This window comes from Pyrgilauda ruficollis, unplaced genomic scaffold, assembly GCF_017590135.1.
Source record: "Pyrgilauda ruficollis isolate IOZ18807 unplaced genomic scaffold, ASM1759013v1 scaffold18, whole genome shotgun sequence".
NCBI lineage: Eukaryota > Metazoa > Chordata > Aves > Passeriformes > Passeridae > Pyrgilauda > Pyrgilauda ruficollis.
This window is the reverse complement of record NW_024516984.1, coordinates 919,887-940,456: the sequence shown is the minus strand read 5'-3', so window position 1 is coordinate 940,456 and position 20,570 is coordinate 919,887.

Sequence of the window (20,570 nt, the reverse complement as noted above, 5' to 3'; positions counted from 1 at the left end):
CCCTTTTGGGGTAAATTGTCTTTACTGTGGAAAGAGGAGTACTACTGGGATCAGATAATCTTTTCTTAAAATCTGTTTTTCTAGAATGAGTGCTTTACTTTTTCAGATTCATAGCCATTAGTCTTTTTCTAACCCTAATCATGCAAGTGATGTCATAAAAAGTAACATTTTATATAAGTTTTAATCACATGTATTTCAAATCTCAAGTAGGCAGTTCAGACAAAAACACTGTTTAGAAACCCCTATTATACCATGCAGTGGTGTGTGATGAGGAGATGCTACATTTATTTTAGGAGAGAAAGAAATCTGTATTTCATTTGTTACACTGCTAACTTCACTTTAGGTAATTGCATTCAGCTTTATTATTGCCCAGAGCAATAACTGATTGTTAGTTATTGAAGTCTGAAATGATTTTTCTCATTTCCCAGGGGAATCTGGAGATTTACATGGTGCACAGCAGTAACTAATAGATATAATCTGGTCATAATGTAGCCCTATAATGTGTTATTTACTTGTTGAGAACATGGATGTTGAACATTTTAACATTTCCTCAAGAAGTGTTGCAGACTTTACTCACGATATGTGAGATTTAAATGTGTACTGCTCCTATTTTCACAATGGTTGCAATGCTAGCAACCATTAGAAGGTATATAAAACACTGGCATCACACACCTGTACTTACCCAGCTGCACAGGAACTTGAACACATTTTATCCTCAATTTCTAAGATGTACACACATGAGATAAAAATAAACTATGATAAGTAAATTTCATCAACAAAAGGTATTAATGAGTTTGACTTGGAATACTGTGGAATGGTATTGGGACATTGGGACATAGCAAGGTTTTTATGGAGCACAGCTTGCTTTTCTGGCTCTCCTCAGAATTATTTGTATTAATTTTGTGTATGTGTGTATGTGTGTGGAGTATTTTAAGCAGCTGTGTGCGTGGTTTTTGTGAATGTCTTGTGCTACTCTGTAGCCAAAGGACATTGAGGGTATGCAGTCACAAGCAAAATGTATCCTGGAAGCATCAAATGTTTTAAAGATGGGTTTAAGATGCCTGAATTTAGGCATCTAATGCTGTTTTGCTGTTTTGTTTGCTGTGGTGTATTAAGAGCCTGCTCCCCAGGTCATGTAAAGCACAGAGCCTGCAGGATTTTTTGCCTTTGGAAGCAGCCAAGTGAAGTACCTTAGGGCATATCAGGTGTCTTGTGACACGTCTTTGTAGTCCATAAACTAGCCCTCTGAAAATCTCCTGCATTTATTCGGTGCCCAGAAAAAAGGACCCCAAACTAAGTCCAACTTTCTTTGCGGCAGTAAAATAAACATTAAACAGTGATTGCTTCGAACTCATCTGTTCTATGTCTTCCTTTGAACCACATTCAGAAAGAGGGTCTTAGAGAAAGAAGAAGAAACTGTTTTGTAAACTTAGGTTCGTTCTGGCTTTCTTAAAATGCTGTTTTGAGGTTACAGTAGAATGAACTGTTAATGTTAGATAAACAAACCAATAATATGAAGTAAAGCAATTTTAGCTTGATAATATATAATAACCATGCAAGTATGTTATACATTAGTCAAGTAAATAAAATACCAACTGCTGATTGTATAATAGTGGTAAGCATGTTTTATTAAAGTAGGTTTTCCTTTCCATCAAATATGAATGTTTTATGAAGGTTTCAAAGTATTCCTCATGGAAACATTAAGGAATCTGTTCTTCTCTCAGTCCTCAGGGGATTTGTGACTGTTATTCACATTAAATCTAATGAGAATTACTGACATAAATACCTGATGCATCAAGAGGCATCCAGGCTCTTAGTCCTTAGCATCTTCATCATCCTTTCTGCAAAGCTCCACCTCTTCCCAAGCTGCTACTGCTTCCATTCCTAGTGCTCACTTCCTCATACAAAAACATTCCTGCTAATGTGGGAGCGAGCACTTTCTTTAGTGAGGAAGATTGCTTGAGGAAAATCCCCCTCCTGGACTAATTGTGGTGTGTGCTTTCTTTTGTGCTAGAGACAGACCCTATTCCACACAGCAAAGATCTGGATGCCATTTTAAAGTTTTATTGGGATCTGTATTGGATGGGGAGGGAATCAGAGCTATTTCTGCTCTCTGGATTCAGCTCCAGACTGTTTATTGTCAGGGTGGGAGATGAAAGGCAGGAGAGAAGGAAGAAAGCAGTAAAGTGAGGACTGCAGGAGAAAAGGAGGGGGAGTGAGAAAGGACAGGATGGGTCTGTGCTCTGATAAAAACAAAATATACAATTAAGAGTTCAAAGCCATTCCTTCCCAAACAGCAGTGAGAAAGAGCAAAATAAATTAAATACAAGCAATACCATCCTCCCTTGAAACACCAACACTTACTATACTCTCTCCCTCTCAAAACACAGGGCAAACAGCCAGATCTGTGTCCTGGAGTTAAGTGTCCCTTTAAAGCTTACAATAGCTGTTCAACACGAGATCTTCAACTGACAGTACCTTCTCTATCTCAAAGCACAATCCAGAAGGAAGGTGCTTCTTTTTTTGAAGCCTTCCAATGTCAGCCTAGATTCACTGCTTCATCTGCATCTGTACAAACTATAAATAAAAACACTTGAAGCCAAATGACTGGGTTCCAGTGGGTAATCTTACACATTATGCTTTGATGGATCACTGCTGATAATATGTACTAAAAATGTCACATTTGACGCTGAAGTTGTATATCAGGTAACTCCTGCTCTGGACCATCAGCCAAGGCCACATACATAATTACTAACAGATTATGGCTTGAAATTTTTTTTAAGGATTTCAGTCAAAATTAAAATTACTTAATCCCTCCTAATCTTGTAGGGCCTTTCATTTTCCTGTGTCTTCATTCTGATCTATTTCATCGTTGTACTATATTTTCTGCTAATTCTTTTTCCTCTCCCCAGTAGCCTCCATGAAATTCTTCCCTTCATTTTGTCCCTGGACTTGCATATTATAGAAAGATGCTGTATTAAAGAAACTTTCAAACTTCTGATACTGATAATGTTACAGCATTACTTATGCTCTCACTAATCCCAGCTCTCACACATTGTCCCTTTTAAATTACATGTTTTTTTTTTTTTTTAATAGGATTTTTTTTCCCAGTAAGTAAAAAAATCTATGCAGAAGATTATGAGAACTTGTCATACAATAGTTTACCTCATGAATTTACTTTCTCTAGTTGTTGTCCTCATACAATTTTTCCTAAAGCCACACCTATTTTTGTTTGGCTAGTTCAGAACAGCAGCTCTCAGTCTTTAATCAGAGCCCTCTTCTCTATTCTGGTTACAAATCCACCTTTATATATTTGTCATAGCTCTCTGCACACCATTATTGGGTTCTCTTCTGAAGACACTCTTCTGCAAGATTCATCAGCTGTGTTCCAGAAGAATTAGGTGAATGGAACAGACAAGGAAAAGCTTTGGATACTGATGTAAATAAGATATATACTTTGTATGGCAGTGGAATAGAAGACTTGAAGTTTGGTAGGATATATGCCCAGGGAATGGGAATGGCTGGTAGGAAAACATTTTTAAGCCAGATGATTAAAGCTAGTCAAATAGCAAAAGGAGTATGGTAATACTTTTATGGAAGACTAATACAATGGCAAAATTTACCATAGATAACTTATATTTTTTTACTAAGAGGATTTCTAACCATTTGAGAGCAGAAGACTGGAGTAACTTTCAATGAAAGCATTTATAACAAGAAATCTGACCCTTTTAAAGACAGGCATTAAGAAAAGGCCCTGGTGTGGTGCTTGGATAGCCAGGAGGTAGACTTAGTGATCCAGGGATTTTTATTGTTCCTTGCTTTTTCTCACTGGCCTTGAAAATGTATCTGTGAATTGCTAGATCTCTTTCTTGGGCGCTGTATGAACAATTACCTCTGCTGTATGGCTTTGTGTTGGTGCCTTCCAGTTTATTCAAAGTGCTGATAACATTTCCTCCTCTGAACACATCTACCTGATAAGACTGAAGTAATATTTTTTCTATTTCAAATGTATTAGAAAAATAGACTTAATTTAGCGGTCTTTGTTAACTTCATTACTAAGCAAAGTAGGGATCAAAAATCATGATTCTTGCTAATGTCTTAAAGAACTGACACACTAACTTGGTAAAACCAATTTTATTGAAGCTTCAACAAACTGTTAGATAAATATGTCAATACTGTACATACCCTCTTTGGCTTGCAACCATGTACCTGTTTTGGACAGATTAACTCAGCAAATAAGGCAAGTCCACATTAACTGTATCAACTGTCAGGGGAATAACGTATCAAGTACATATACAAAAAATAGATTACATTTTCAATAAACAAACCATGACCTATTAAAATCATCTTCTAAAATTAACTGTTTCAGTGCTTACTGCTGTTTGATACTCTCAGACTGTGTGTTAAGGGTTAAGAGCAATTATTGGCTCCTGCATTTCCAGAAGACACTTCATTAGGAAAAGTGTTTTCTTTCAGAGGTGATGGAAGTTTCCACCATTCTGCTTGTCCATGAAAGGCTGATAAACAGGTTATCAGCTGCTAAAACTGCTTGTGCAGAATGAAAGTCCTATTGATTTGAGTTTACAGTTCCTTATGATACTAGTAATTTTTTGCTGCAGTTCTAATTTTTCAGAAATTGTTTAATTATTTCCTCACATCCTTTGCCCATGCCTTTCTTCAGGGTTTGCACTGAAATATCTCTGTGTGTTTCCTAACATACTCCATATGGACACCTACAGTCAAGACCTTTATAAGAACAGTCATAAAAATTTCCCTAGACCTTGAGACACAGATTCTAACACCCTATCTGATACAAAGCCTTTGGTATGGTCTTCCATTCAACAGCTCAGGACAACAAGATATTTTGATGGTGATAATAGGGAAGCCACTGCAATATTCTGGTAATATCTTACATATTGTTATTTTGCAAGCTGAGAGCCACCACAGTGGGATACAAGTGCTTTCAGGGCAGAAACATCACTGTCCCTGGGTACATGTGGTAGACATTATGAGCCATTTGTTACACAGTCTTCCTCCCGTGTTTTACCTCTTAGGCTGCACTATTTGTTTAAAGCATGAGATTGCAGTTCTTATGACTGTAATTTTTAATTGACCACTTTACAAATAAAAATGAACTGCACAAAAATTATGTTTTTCCACACTTTAAGGGATTATTAAATGACCTTGTCAAGTCCAAGAGGATAACAGAACCCAATGTTTTTCAGTTAGAGTTTTTCCCTGTTGAAAATTGCCTGTTGTTTTTATTATTGTAAGAACTGGTCCACTGAACTTAGCACAGCCTCTGAGGTCTCAGTGAGAATCCTATGATTAATGAGGTAGCCATTAATGTCAGTAGATTGAACAACTGAAATCTGATTATATTAAAGTGCTTCCCAAACATTAGGGTCACATTAACAGTTTATTGAAACAAGCTGATAAAATTTAAAATGGTCATCCAATTCCCGAGGGTTCCTAATTGTTGCATGATAAATCACTCTGTAGAGAAATCTATTACATTGTTCCAAATGTGAAAATGTAATTTACTGTACCATTAGTGGGGTGTTTGAAGCACATCAGTTCTTTCATGGGGGAGTTTTGCCAGAATAAGACAAAACTCTCTACATGGAGGGTTTTTCTCTTTTAGATTGAGATAATGCACGAGCCTTGGGCTGCTTAAATTATATAAGAAACATGAGCCCTCTCATGGAAACTAGTCATCTGACAGTGACTTGCAAGTCTATTGCAAAAAGTACAGCATGAATGAGCATTCATCTGTGTTGATAGTATTATTCTACTTACAAGCATATTTTTGTAGAGATTAAAAAGTTTTCATGGCCTCTTACAGAGGAAGAATCAGCTGAAAATCCACACATTTCTGATTTCAGATCTTCAGATGTTGAAACAAATTTTTGCACGGAGAGCCTGAGTTATTCAAACCAATATCCATGGGATCTGGGTCTGGCTTGATAGTGTTTTTCCTTTCAATGTCAGAAAATTCACCCACACACCTGTATTTACATCTTTCTTTCCCCAGTTTATTTATTGTATAATTTTATTACTCTCAGTCTGTGCCTAGTTAGAATTTGAGTTTCTGAGATTAATACACTTATTTCATTGTGTGCATGTAAATAAGTAGCTGAATGATGAGCATCTCAGCATGCCCTAATTTAGTCTCTAGTTTAGTGGTAACCCCAGTCAAGCAGTCACAATGACTTTAACATTCAGCAAGAATGAAGAGTGGTTTAGTACTCACCAGAACTATTTTTAAAGGAGGAAAAGTATCTCAGCTTCATCCTTTTCATGAAAAGAGGACTAAGATGTAAAAATGAGTGATAGAATGGGAGAAAATTGAGTCATAGAATGGTTTGGGCTGGAAGGGACCTTAAAGATCATCCAGTTCCAACCCCTCTGCCATGGGTGGAGACACCTTCCACTAGATCAAGTTGTTCAGAGCTCCATCCAACCTGGCCTTAAACACTTCCAAGAATGGGGCATCTATAACTCCTCCAGGTAACCTGTTGCAGTGCCTAACCACCCTCACAGGAAAGAAGCTTTTCCTAGTATCTAATCTAAACACTCCCTACTCTGTTCCTCTTTCATTTGAAGCCCATTCCCCATTGTCCTGTCATGTTCTTGTAAAATGTCTCTCTCCATCTTTCTTGTAGGCTCCCTTCAGGTACTGAAAGGCTGCAACTAGGTCTCGCTGAAATCCTCTCTTCTCCAGGCTGAGCCATCCCAATTCTCTCAGCCTTTTCTCACAGGAGAGGTGCTCCATCCCTCTGGTCGTCTTGGTGGCCTCTTCTGGACTTATTCCAACAGATCCAGGTTCTTCCTGTGCTGGGGACGCCAGGCTGGATCTCACCAGAGCAGAGTAGAGTGCCACACACAGCTTTGCATGCAGCCCAGGACATGACTGCCTTCCTGGGCTGCCAGTGCCCATGGCTGGGTCATGTCCAGCCTCTCACCCGCCAGCACCCCCAGTCCTCGGCAGGGCTGCTCTCAACATCCCCAGCCTGTGCTGATACCACGGCTTGCCCCAACCCAGGCGCAGCACCAACCATTGGTTAAAAACGTTGGCATTTGTACTTAACATCGTCCCAATAGGTATCTGGCTTTTTTCAAGCGTGCTGTTCTACCTGTGACAAAATTTGATTCACATTGCATGTGAATTCAAAAAATTGATGGCAGGATGTGAAGTTATTAGTACTGCTTGCAGCTTGGTAGCATCTGGGAGTCTCAGCTGCACAGCAGAGTTCTGTGTACAAGGAGAGACACAAGCAGAAGACAAAAAACCTCATGTTTCAGTAAGTTTCAGAGGATGAAAAAATATATGGCAGATGGATGTAAGGAAGTGAAATGGAGCATTAAAACAAGCTGCAGTCTTAGCATTGTTTGCTGTAGATTTCACACACACAAAAAAAAAAGAAGTCTAGGCTAGCTGTGCAGAGAATAATAAGGTGCAGCTTTGTGAAAATTTGCTTTTCCCAGAGAAAGCACATCTGGAAGAGGAATTAATGCCACTTCTTCTTTTTTATACAGTGCCTCAGTGGTCAGAATAGCCTCATGGGAAATTCAAGTGCAATTTTCCAGGCTTAGTAGTGTAGAAGTTGGATTGAAGAGAATGCAGAAAAAAAATTTTGAACAGGAAAAACTGAAGATTTTTGAAATGGAAGAGACAAGAATGAAATACAGTTACAGTTGAAGAGCAGTCTTTTAAAATGGGAAAAACATTTGGATTTATATTCAGATGAAAGAGGAAGATGAGATTAACCAAAAGCAGAGAGTAAGAGTGACTCTTAGGTCACTGTCTTATGGGGGCTTAGGAGAGATCAATCAGTGGAAGTAAAACAAAATATATAGCTAAGTTGTAGAACTCATTGCTGCATGATTGTGAAGACTAAAAAGTGGTGCATTTTTGTTCAGGTTTTTTGTTGTTGTTGTTTTTTCAAAAGAGATTAGACTTTTATGTAAGATTGGTTCATTCATACCTATTAAACATGACTGACCCAACGGGACCTTCAGCTTAAGTCAGTGAACAATGGTGGATTTAATGTTTTTTTCTTCTCACCTGCTCATTACTTTGATTTCAGATAGAAACCTTGTGCAAAAAGAGTCCCTAAAGATGATGAACATACCAGTTTTTATAGGATGCTGATGAAAATACCAGGCTTTCAAGGGCCCTTTTGAAACCACTGGAATGGGTCTGCCCAATCTTTCTGAGAGACTGAAGCCTGCCCAGACTTTGAGCTGAGTTTAACAGGACAAAACATGTTCCCTTTTCAACTTCTCAGATCTTCCTGTGACCTGATGGAGCTCAGGCATCCAGCTGCCTTTCCCCAGTCAATAAGCTCTGGACTGAAACTGTGTGAGATTCAGATCACTGCATTAGATCTGCTTTCTCTCCTCTGGGCTGTGCAGCTCCTTGTTGTCTCCATTCACTTTCAGTCCTCCTATTAACTTTGTACTTTTCAGTTGATCAGTCATCTTTCCCCACTGCAAGTGGAGGAAGGAGAAGAGAGAATAGTCCCAGGGACCAGTAAATTTTGCTGTGAAGTACTTACAGAATAATGTACTACTTTGAGGGGGGGGGGGGGGGGGGGGGGGGGTGGGTTTTTTTGCGGGGCGGTTTGTTTGGTTGTTGTTGTTTTGGTTTTTTGTTTGTTAGTTTTTTGATGAAGAAATAGGATGGGAAACTGAAAAAGAATACATAGAGATAGCATTAAATGCTTCACCTGAGGAAGGAGAAAACAAAGACAAGGCAAGCCAAGAAAAGGAGACAAGTAGAGGGATGTAGATCAGCATGCTTCTGGGTCGAGTTCAACTGTTACTATGAAGTCATTCCACTGTAGTTCTGATTCAGATCAGCATTTATTATTCACTTTGGAAAGTCCAGCATAGTTTGAATGAGCTTGGAAAATTAGCACCTGTAAAATGTAAGAGTGGCAGGACCTAGATTACATGGCAGGAAACAGCTTCTGCTTTTTTCTTCTCATCCCTATGCATTTCTTCTCTCTGTCTTCTGTAGTCTGACACATGGGATGAAGGATTTAAGAAAGAAGTAGAGCAGAACTTGTGAAAATTGTCTGGTGCCACAGCCATACCATCACCAGCACCAGAGTAGGGAAGAAAAAAAGGAGAAGGTTAAAGTCTCATTCGAGAGTGTCAATAGAGTGACACACTGGGTGTAAATTTGCCTTATGCCTATACATGGAGGAATACAACATGCATTTAGACACACTATTGCACTTGAAGTTTTCCTTTTTACTGGAAGCATTTGAAGACACACATTGCAAAATTTGTATGGTCCACCTACAGTGTGGCTTCAGAATCCCCCACCATTTTGTCCTCTGTGTACAGATAGTGTGTGCCTGGACTGGAACCTCTTCCAGATCTCCTCACCATTGAAGCTATAATGTGGACTTACAATACTGGAGCCACTCAAGGCCCCAGCAAATCAAACCTCAGCCCTTCCTACCCTGTGCCATATTGTGTATGGTAATCACAGAATCACAGAACAGGTCAGGTTGGTCCAACTCCCTATTCGAGCAAAGTCATCCGAGAGCACATGGAATTAATTGCAGCCAGAAGTTTTGTGAATATCTCCAGTCAGAGAGACTCCACAGCCTGTCTGGACAATCTGTTCCAGTAAACCCACAGAGTAAAGTTCTTCATCATATTCAGGTGGAACTTTCTGTGCATCAGTTTCTGCCCATTGCCTCTTGTCCTATTGCTTGGCACCACTGAAAAGATCATGATTCCATCCTCTTCACGCCTTCCCTTGAAATACTTAGATATATATTGATGAGGTCCCCTTTCACTTGTCTCTTCCCAAGGCTGAACAGGCCTAGTTCCCTCTCTTTCATGTCTTTGTAAACCCACATGGGTCAGAACACAACACAGAGAGACTGAAAAAGCACATTGATGAGATACACTGGTAGAAGTGCTGAGCCCATTTGGTGTCACCAATGGAAGTAACAGTGCTCAGCATTTTGGAGGACAAGTTTGAAGACCTAGCCACCACCCTCTTATCTCTGACCAATTTTTTTTGAGAAGCGGGAAGAGAGCTGAGGAACTGCCTCATCTAGCACAAACATAGAGTTTCATTGTGCTAGGTTGCCATGCTGGTTACCTGTATGAAGCAAAGCGACGTAGAGTCCCCAGGCAGGTGCAAAGGAGAGCCCCTTTATTGCAAAGAGCAGGCCTTTTTAAGCAGTTAGTTGGTTACCAGTTTGCACAGTTTTGAGGCACAACAAGCCCAAGTCATCCAAGCACCCTACACAATGTGAACCTGCAGCAGCCACGCAGCTCATCTCTCACATCTCTCACGTCTCTCACGTCTCTCGTGTCTCTCTACCCCATTCCAGCTGAGTCAGTCTCCCGCAGTTCCTTTCTACTTAGCCTAAGCAGCAGGCCTGAGCTGTGATTTAAAGGCCCTTATTTTATAAGGCTTCACCTATATGCAGCAGTTACCTAAAAAGGTCTGCCTCTCAGACCAAGGGGTACTGCTGGGATTTGCATTATACTCACTGCATTATTGAAGAATTGGCAAGAAATAAATAAATAAGAAAATAGACTAATAACAAACTAATAAATTAGCAGACTGTTTCCATGACAGTGACTGATTTCCTAGACTGTATGATATTAATTCACTGCACAGCTATTAGTTTGGGAGGCACAAGGCTGTATGCCACTCCCATGCTTTCACTCCCCTTTTTTATTCTTAAGGAGTTGGCTGACTTTGAATTGAAGACTGCAGAGTCATGGTGGCTGTGGATGTGCCCCCACAGAGTTTTTTAAATACACTATTTTATTGGGGAAAGGTTCTTCAGATGTAACTTGTCTGGCAATTTTTCTCTAATTATTGTTATTACTGCAATCTACGAATTATATATATGAACTTCTGTGGATTTATAATAACTATGGATTTTTAGGTTTTGGCATTAGAAACATGAAGTTTGCCATAATGTGCAATTCAGCTCCTCTGAAGTTGCTGAAGGGTTTGCATGCTGGTTTGGAAGAACTGCTTGCACACATCACATTGCAAATTGGTCCTTTAAATGGTTGGCAGTAGAGGTTTTTTGTGATACCCTCTGTGTGAAATTGCCCTCCTGGTTTTGGTAAACTTGACTGAAGTCAATAGAACTACTGTAGAGATGAATTTGGACCTTTGTATTTTGTTTATTCAAGAAAAAGAAAAAAGAAAATATATTGCCTTTATGGAATAAGAAAACATACATAGTATTTATCTGAAAGCTCTGAAAAGCTTTTTCTTATGTACATGTCGTTATTTTCATTCTTGTAAATGTGTATTTGTATTTTCACAAAAATACTACGTATTAGTCGCACAGTTAAATAAGTGTTTTGGATGTACAGTAGGAGTTTCTTAGCTCAAACGTGATTTACCTTATCAGCTATAATGGCTACCAGGATAAACGCATATTTTGCTGTAAGTTAAAATGCATATTATTAATATTTTTATAACAGTTTACATTTATATAGCGTCTTTCATCCTAAATACCATAGTGTATTATGTATATGAATAATCCCATTGAACTGGTGTGAATAGTCCATTGAAACCAATGGGACTATTCACACAAGCAAGGCTATTCACATGAATTAGAGCTATAGAGTCTGGCCTTCATTATATAATGGTTTTTTTCTCCACAAAATTGTCACTCGCCATACATGTTAGTTTTAAATAAATTAATTGCAGAGGAGGTGAAATTGCAAATGCTACTTCTTTCAATCTATTTTCAGAAATTTACATATATGAATAAGGGCAGGAGGCCAAATAATTTACTCTCTCATATATTAACATAATAGTTTAGTGCTGATTTAAAATGAAGATGTCTCTTGCTAATGGCTCATCCCAAAAAAACTTGCTGCAAATAAGGAGCCTAATCCCAGAAATTTTTACTTCAGGAAGTAGGTTTCTTATTTCAATCAGTGGGATTGCTCATGAGTTAAGATTCTAGGATCACAAGGCCACATAAACAAGTGGTTAATATAATCGATTGCTCTTTGGTCTATATTAAGCAAACATTTTACACTGAAACAATTTGAGAAATCAAGATTGGGTGACAAACACTTTTAGTTCTACTTTTCATTTTTGTGTGTTAGACATGTTCAGGAAGCAAACTTTGGGTGATATTTGGAATATGATACTTAATCAGCTGTAATTAAATGACATACCAGCAGTACCATTCCCTGAGAGAGTAACAAATTTGGCTCTATTCCGGTGAAAGGATTCTTGCTCTGCTCTGCTTTGCTCCACCTTCTTTGTTCCTGCCTTCTCAGCCTGCCCTGCCCTATGTCTATGCCTTTGTGGAACCATACATTGACCATGTCAAGGCCCAATCTGGCTGAAAACTAACCAACTATATATATATATTTTTTTTGAGCCAGTTTATCCTCACTATCTGTCCACATGAAGTCCATGACTGTATCAATAGCTGTTCCAGCATCAGGGAGGGGGTGATGCTCCTCTTAAAGTGCAAAATGGGGGGTGCCCTTTCTTTAAAATTGCCCGTGAAGCTACAGCATTAGGGCTGAGATCATCAGGGACCTGAGCACTGGAAAGGCTTTAACGCTCAGTGACAGTTGGTTTTCCCTCAAACACAAGCAGAATGAGGTGTCTTGGAAAGTTATCCCAGGACACAGAGGTAGCAGTGGTGGTATTCAGGAAAAAATGGCAACTTAAGCTTGTATGGGCTCTCAAGAGGCTCTTGTCCACCTCCCTGTACCCAGGACAGCCAGGGTTAAAATTTGAGAAACTGACTGGCAAAGTGTCAAGATCAAAAAAGGGGTGCAGCATGGTTGTTGAACCTTGACAAGGTTCTGGTAGCAGAGGAGCTACAGGGGTGACTTCTGTGAGAAGCTGCCAGAAGCTTCTCCCATGTTCAACAGAGCCAGTGGAAGACAGACCCACTGCTGGCCAATGCTGAGCCTGTGCTGTTGCCATCAACAACACTGTAGCACCTCTGGGATGATGTGTTCAAGAGGCGGGGGAAAGTTGCTGCACAGCTGCATCCAGAGAGGGAGACAGAGTGAGAATATGTGGGAGCAACATCTCTGCAGCCACCAGGGTCAGTGGAGAAGGCAGGAGAAAAGCTGCTGCAGGTGCCAGAGCAGAGATTTCCCTTCAGACTGTGGCACAAACCATGGTGAAACAGCTGTGGCCCTGCAGCTCATGGAGGTCCATGGGAATGCAGAGATCCACCTACAACCCTCATAGCAGGTGGATTCCTGAAAGAGACCAGATTTCTGAATTTCAGGATTCAGAAAAGAATCCTGGAAGGATTCCTGAATAAAAAGTCTCCTGAAAGAGACTTCTTAGGATTCCTGAAAGATTCCTGAAAAGTTCTGGCAGGACGTGTGGCCCCATGATGAGAGCAGCCCATGTGAAGCACAGAAGACTTGTAACCCTACTTTCCAAGAGGACTTGTAACCCTACAGGGGACCAACACTGGAGCAGCCTATTCCTGGAGGACTGTACCCCAGGGAAGGGACCCACTCTGAAGCAGTTTGTGAAGAACTATAGCCCATGGGATGAATTTACATTAGAGAAGTTTGTGGAGGACTCCTATGGGGGGAATTCCATGCTGGAGCAGAAGCAAAAGTATGAGGAGTTGTTTCTCTGATGAGGAAGGAGTGAGAGACAACCTGTGATAAACCTGCATTCCCTGTCCCCTTGCACTGGCAAGGGAAAGGAGGGAGAGAGAACTGGGGGAAACCTAGGAAGAAGGGAAGTGTGAGGGGAAGATACAGTTTTATTTATAAGGTACAGTTTTATTTCTCATCCTGCTGTGATTTGATTGGTAATTAATTCAGTTAACTTCCCTAAGTCTGTTTTCCCTCTGAGAGTAACTGGTGAATGATCTTTCTCTGCCCTTATCTCAACTCATCAGCCTTTTATTGTATTTTCTCTCCCCTGTCCTGCTGAGAGGCAGAGTGAGGGAGCAGCTCTGATGGTCAGCTATCACTGAGCCTGGGTCAATGCATGGCAGCAGCACAGGGACCGAGTCATTGGGGATGCAAGATCCTTCAGATCCCCATAGTGCCTGATGTGGAGCATTGATCCCATTGTTTTGGAATCTTACATGAGGTGCTAGCACACGGGCTTAGGAAGACACACATTTCCTTTTCTTACTTGTCTTTACAGTGGAGTGCAGTGCAAAATACCTCCAACAGGGACACTAGAGGAGACCCACTCCAGAGGGAAGCACACCCTGGCAAATGGACTCCCTTGCAGATGTGTGAGGTGATTGTGCTTACATTCTTTATTTACAGCAGGCAGAATGATGATGAGAAAAAAACAGGACAGCCCCATTCACTCACCAGTATGGTAAAACCAAGCATATAGAATCATGGAATTATAGAATGGCTTGGGCTGGAAGGGATCATAAAGCTTATCTTGTTCCAAGCACCTGCACCATGTGCAGGAACATCTTCCACTAGGCCAGGTTGCTCAAAGCCTCATAAAACCTGGCCTTGAACCCTTTCATAGATGGTGCATCTACATCCTTTCTGAGCAACCTCTCCCAGTGCCTCACCACCCTCACAGTAGAGAATTGCTTTCTAATATGTAATCTAAACCTATCTTCTTTCAGTTTAAAGCCATTCCCCCTTGTCCTACCACTACATGCCATTGTCAAAAGCCCCTCTCCAGCCTTCTTGTAGGCTTCCTTTAGGTGCTGGAAGGTGATATAAGGTCTCTCTGGAGCCTTTTCTTCTGCAGGCTGAACAACCCCAGCTCTCTCAGCCTGTCCTCATGGGAGAGGTGCTCCAACCCTCTGACCATCTTCCTCTGGACTTGCTCCAGCATGTCCAAGTCCTTCTCATGTTGTGAGCCCCAGTGCTCAGTGCAGTATTACCCAGCTAGACCCTAACGCCTTGATTCCAGTGAGGAGGCAGGTCTGGGAATGAGCCCTAGGTTAGGGTTTGAGAGATCAGTGTGAGCTTGCTGCTCTCCAGATTACCCAGGTGTTGGGTAACACACAGCTGGTCAGTAAAGTTAAATTGCATTCTCACGCTGGCAGGTGTATTGGTGATAACCTTGGTGTCTAAGGAAGTGAGGGCACTTGGGGATTTAGTTGCTTTCCTGCTATTGAAGTTAAGCAGTTCAGGTGGCTGAGCAATGCTTGGAGTCCCTTTGCAGATGAGTCCTAAATTATTAAAGGAAGTGTAATTTATTTTTATGTGTGTGTGTGTGAGTGTGTGTATATATATATATGTATATAAAATATTCCATGTAAAGCTTCCTTGTTTCCTGGTCTAGAGGTTGTATTACCCCATGTCAAGGAAAGGTCATAGCCATAGGAAGCTTATGAAACCAAAAATTCACTTTTAAGTTTTGTATCCATTATATGGGGTTGTTCATTAGTTCTGAATATCCTAGGGACAAAACAGTCTGATCCTCTCTCAAAAAACAAAGATCCCCTCAAGGTCATTTAAGAATCTCTGAAGGTCTCATATGAAATCGTAGTAAAGGATTTTTTAGCAAAATTTTTAAGAAACCATATTTAATACTTTGTGGTTTTAAGTATTTATTGCAAATATTTCAGATTTTCTATACCTTTCATACTAATGTCATACTTAAATCACAATGTGTACTTCCTGTGATCTTTTCAGAACGCAATAAAACAGATTGTTTTTAATGGCTGTTCCAGCAATGAAAAATATCTGTGTTAGGTGGAAACAACAAATTGATGCTTTTTCAATTCCTTTTAATGGCATGAGGATCTTTGCAACATGCTGTGAAAAATATTCTCTTAATGATAGGCCTGTGGCACAACTTAAGGAGTCATCAAGAAATAAATGCTCTGCTGTCTGGCTGGCAGCTTGGTGTCCCTTAATTGAAGTATTATAAGATTCTGTGCAGAGTAAAGCCTCCAGGGTTTTGTAGCTAAATGGCACGGACACCTCTGATGAGACATGCAGATGAAGATGTGTCAATACAATCTTCACCAATTTGCTGTAATAGCAGAGACTGATTAATTTTATAACCACGGGTGCTTCTATTAGCTAACCTAAGGAATGATTTAGACTTTATTAAGCGACTTATTTCTATCTTTTTCGAGAGACTTCTGCAGCATAGTTTATCTCCAACTGCTAGACAGCAACACTTTTTCTAATAAGGATTCTAAATTTATTATTTAAGGATGGATCATGAGCATAACTCAGTTATGTGCAGCTTAGTGGGGGCAAATCTTTGTGACTTGGCAAATCAGCTGTACTTAGGTTGGTGTTTCTCAAAAAATAAAGTGGCTTGATATCAAATGCAACTGAAATGGCAGCTCCTGTATACATTTTTAATGTACAAAAAAGGAAATTGAAGCAACTAAATCAAAAGTATGTGGCTCTATATTTTTATCTTTTTTTTGCTAGACTATAAAACTATTTTAATATTTTATTATAATTGCTTATGGACATCTAGCATGATTTGGTTACCCATAATCATCCAACACTTCATATTTTAGGGCTTTCTTCAATAAAATATGAATCACCACAGGGACAATGCATTTCATGATTGCTTTGCACAGTGCTGGCTGTGCAATCATGCTTTCTCTCAGGACTCCTGTACTTTCTGGACACAGCAGACAGTCAGAAAAATGTCATATCCATTTTTTGGATAGCAAAACCCCCAAATTGATGGCTGTCATCAGTTTCCTTAGCCATTCAGCAGGAAAACTGATGGCCATGTTTTTTCAATCACAGAATGCCATCATGCCTCCCACTAAGGAAACTCTACGTCCTTCACTGCTGCCTCCTGACACAGCACTGTGTTGAAGGAGAAGGTTTGTCCAACGAGTGGATACAAGCTTCCTTCCTTAGTCTTACTTACCAAGAGTACTGGAGCATACTGACCTTGTCTTTTCAATTTTTCTGTTGGCTTTGTGCTATTTTCCATCTAGTCAGCCTCATACACACTATTAAAGAATATGCTGTTTACAAAAGTCAGGTTCAAACATGTCAAATTACAGCTATCAGCATAGATATGGAGACCACTTCCAGACTATGGTCCAAAGTTTCACTCATACCATAATGGCAGAGAAAACAGTTACTCTTTGTTCATCATGGTCCCAGGATCTCGACGCACTTTAATTCAATCTTGTGCTCCTTTATTTGCAGTCTGATTCTGGGATGGACACTTACTGCATAAACGCATCTGGTACAAGGTAGGAGAGCTGCACATACAGTCTGAGGTTCATATTTTTCCCCTACCAGGAGAATCATGAATGTGGGAGGGTGTTTCTTTGGATTAGGGATTTTTCCTCCCATCTCCTGTCCCCTACTGGTTTTGTGTTTTGATTTTTTTTTTTTTTTTTTTTTTTTTTTTTTTTTTGGTGAATGTGTGATTCATCATTTTTATATATTCATTTTTCAGTTGTGGCTGAATTCATAACTCTATTTCAACATCTGGTTGTTTGAAAAATTTTTATTACTTGCTTCATAATTTCATTTCTTTGACTAACTGTTGAAATTTTGAAATAGTAATAAAGGATTCCTCAGTGGTGAACAATAAATTTTACTTGTTTTCTGCATATGTGCAAATCACTTTAGTAGCAAGATTCTCCAGAATCACGGTATTTCAGTACTTCATTCTTACAGCTATCTGAAAGTTTAGTCTTCAAATTACAGGAATCCCTACTTTTTGACTTGCCTGAGATCTTCTGAAAGTCAAATTATTTCTAACTTTGCCTCATGTAGGTTCCATATACATTTTCCTCATGTATCTGGTGCAAGTTTCATGCCAGCGGTTGTCTGATGTGGCATAGCAGATCCAAGTGCTTGTCGCTGCAGACATGTTCAAAGAAATCATTCTCCAAAGGCTTGTGGGAGCCAAAGGCAACTTTCTTGTGAAGAACAGAAAAAGCATCCCTTTGGAATTGAAGTAAACATTGGTGATCACCTTTCATCATACTTGCTTTGCTTTTTCTTTCTTCCCTACAACCATAGGCTTCTTTTTTTTCCCCTCTCCAAACTGATTTTTCTATCACCCCTGCAATTTTAGAGTGTCTAATCAGAAGTGGAGCAGCATGTGAAATATGGCTGCTTTATTTCGAGCAGGTATATGACAGTTCTGTCTAATCTGCTTCCCTCTGTACTTCAGGCTTGTTCCTCCTACAAAGATGAATTAATAGCATCGCTGATTCAGGTTGCTTTTGTGTTAAAATGCATAAGAACCTGCTCTGATACTTGCATTTCTCATTGAATGTTGCTCTGGCAGCTCCATGATACCCCACCTACCAATTAGTTTTCCTTTGAGATCTTCATGGGTAGTGAGATTGAGGCTGCTGAGAAGTATTGTGGCATTTACTGAAGATTCATTCCCTAGTGCTTGAATTGGTAGCAGAGAGATACCTGTCAAGGGAGCTATGACTGACAATTGTCTTTAAAAAGTATATTTATAATGTGTGTCTATGTGTGTTTGCATTTACACATTAGTTACCAGAAATATGCTTTGAAAAATAATTATGTATGGCTAGATAATTTTATAAATTAAAACACTAGCCTTTACTTCACCTTACAATTGAAGCAGTGCCTCTAGCACCCTGTCCCCTGCATCATCCTGGAGAGACAGAAAGGAGAGCTAAGCTCAAATGGGTTCATTGGCACCATATTATCCCATCCAGTGAAGTTCCCTAACCCTTGAATTGGTGCTGCACCTAATACTGATTGAATCACTAAACACTATTGATTTTGGCTTTCTAGAGAAGCCATTCATACAGCCTACAGTGTATAAAGAGCTTCTATTCTCCCTGAAAATGATTTAGTATAAATAACTAAAATAAATGTCAGTGGGAGATCTGTGAACTTATTAAGCACAGGTAGACCTCTTGATGCGTTGCACACAGCCTAAATGTGTATATGTACAGATTTAAATAACGATACATCTATTTTCAGTCCCAAGTTTGGCACAGGACCAGAATGGACCACAGAGTGAGTGCAAATACCCCAGATAAATTACATAACATGCATCTGCATAGGGAAACCCAGAGCTGAGGCACACCATGTCTATTAATCCTACCCCAGAGGCTACTAAAGATTGGAGAATTCGTACTCGTAAATAGGGACTGTGGCCCCTGGTCTCTGAGGTGGTCCCTGGAGACTCGTTTGTACCCACTTTGGCAGGGTGGTTTTGTGTCTTTGAGGGTGACCAGAGCTGGGCAAGAAATTCTGCCTTATGGCTAGAAAGCACTGTCTTGCTTATGTCCTGCATGGACACGCTGCTTTCTTTGGCCATTTAATTTGGGTGCAGGTTGCTCACAATCCAGGCAGGCTTCCAACACTCCCAGGGGTTTGTTCTCTCTCTCTCCTATCTCGCTGAAACAGGAGCGTGTTGGTGAATGCTGGAAAGTAGGGACCCTCTGCCTTCCCCAGATTCCATCTCTGCCCACCACAGGGCATCCCAGCATCTCCTGGTCTTTAAATTAATGTCTTGTTTAGGCTTTTTAGAGGTGAAGCATAGAAAATACAAAACCATGCCAGATACAGGCATTTCAAGTTAACTCTGATTCATAGTCTGCTGCAGGCACTAAAAATTTCTGTATCATCTCTGATAGACTCTGGATCAGGCAGATACTGAGGCTCTAGCAAAATATTAAATTCTACATAAGTGTGCACACACACACACAGGTTTCATAAAGTATATACATCTATGCATTGCTTAAAATTTTTCATACTAATAATGCATAATGCTAATTTATAGAGTGGATCCATTGCTTTGTTGGATTTTGAAAAATAAAAACAAAATAAATCTTCCCTAAAAATGGATAAGATTTTTTTATGTTACATGTTCTTACAGCATGACAACCATTGAAAGAGCTATTTAGTATGTTACATGGTTTAATAAAAATAACTTGTCTGGCAACGTCTGAAAGCTTTTGCAGCTGCAGGGGCACTTCTTGGAAATAAATTTGTGTTTACACAGGTGCAGCCATATTTAACAAAATTTTTATATGCAATGCAAACAGCTGCCTGTCTGTTTTCTTTGGCAGAGCTCTTTCCAACTGAAACAATTTGTATCAAACATATCTCTCTGTGATACCTATATAAACAATAGACAAAATTCCTGTGAAAGGAAAAGGTTTTCAATAATGCACTTTTTAGATAAACTGGAAACAGAAGCACCTTGATAAGAAAAGCTTGTTCCTTCACAAAATGTTTTGCATTTGAGAAGGGCTCAGGAGTCCACCAAGAAAGTATTAAACACTGTAGGAAAACTCTGAGTTTTATTGAGTTAAAGTCAAGCTGAAGGATTCTATGTTCAATAAAAGGCCCTTGGCAAATTGGGTATTTTCCTTAACAAGAGCACTGCCAGTAGTGATGTACATTATATTATTCAACTTTTGTAATATTTTTATATAGAATGAAGTATTTCCCAAAATATTTAGTCATAACTCAATTTTCCTTTTTTCTTATACTTTAAATATTTTGTTATAATTTTTTACATTGTATGAAATTCTTGTTCATTCAGAAAACTGTTATTTACTACAGTCTTAGTAACCCTGCACTTTTCACTTCTTTACAAATAATCATGCCTTTGAAGGGCTGACCTTTTGCCAGCT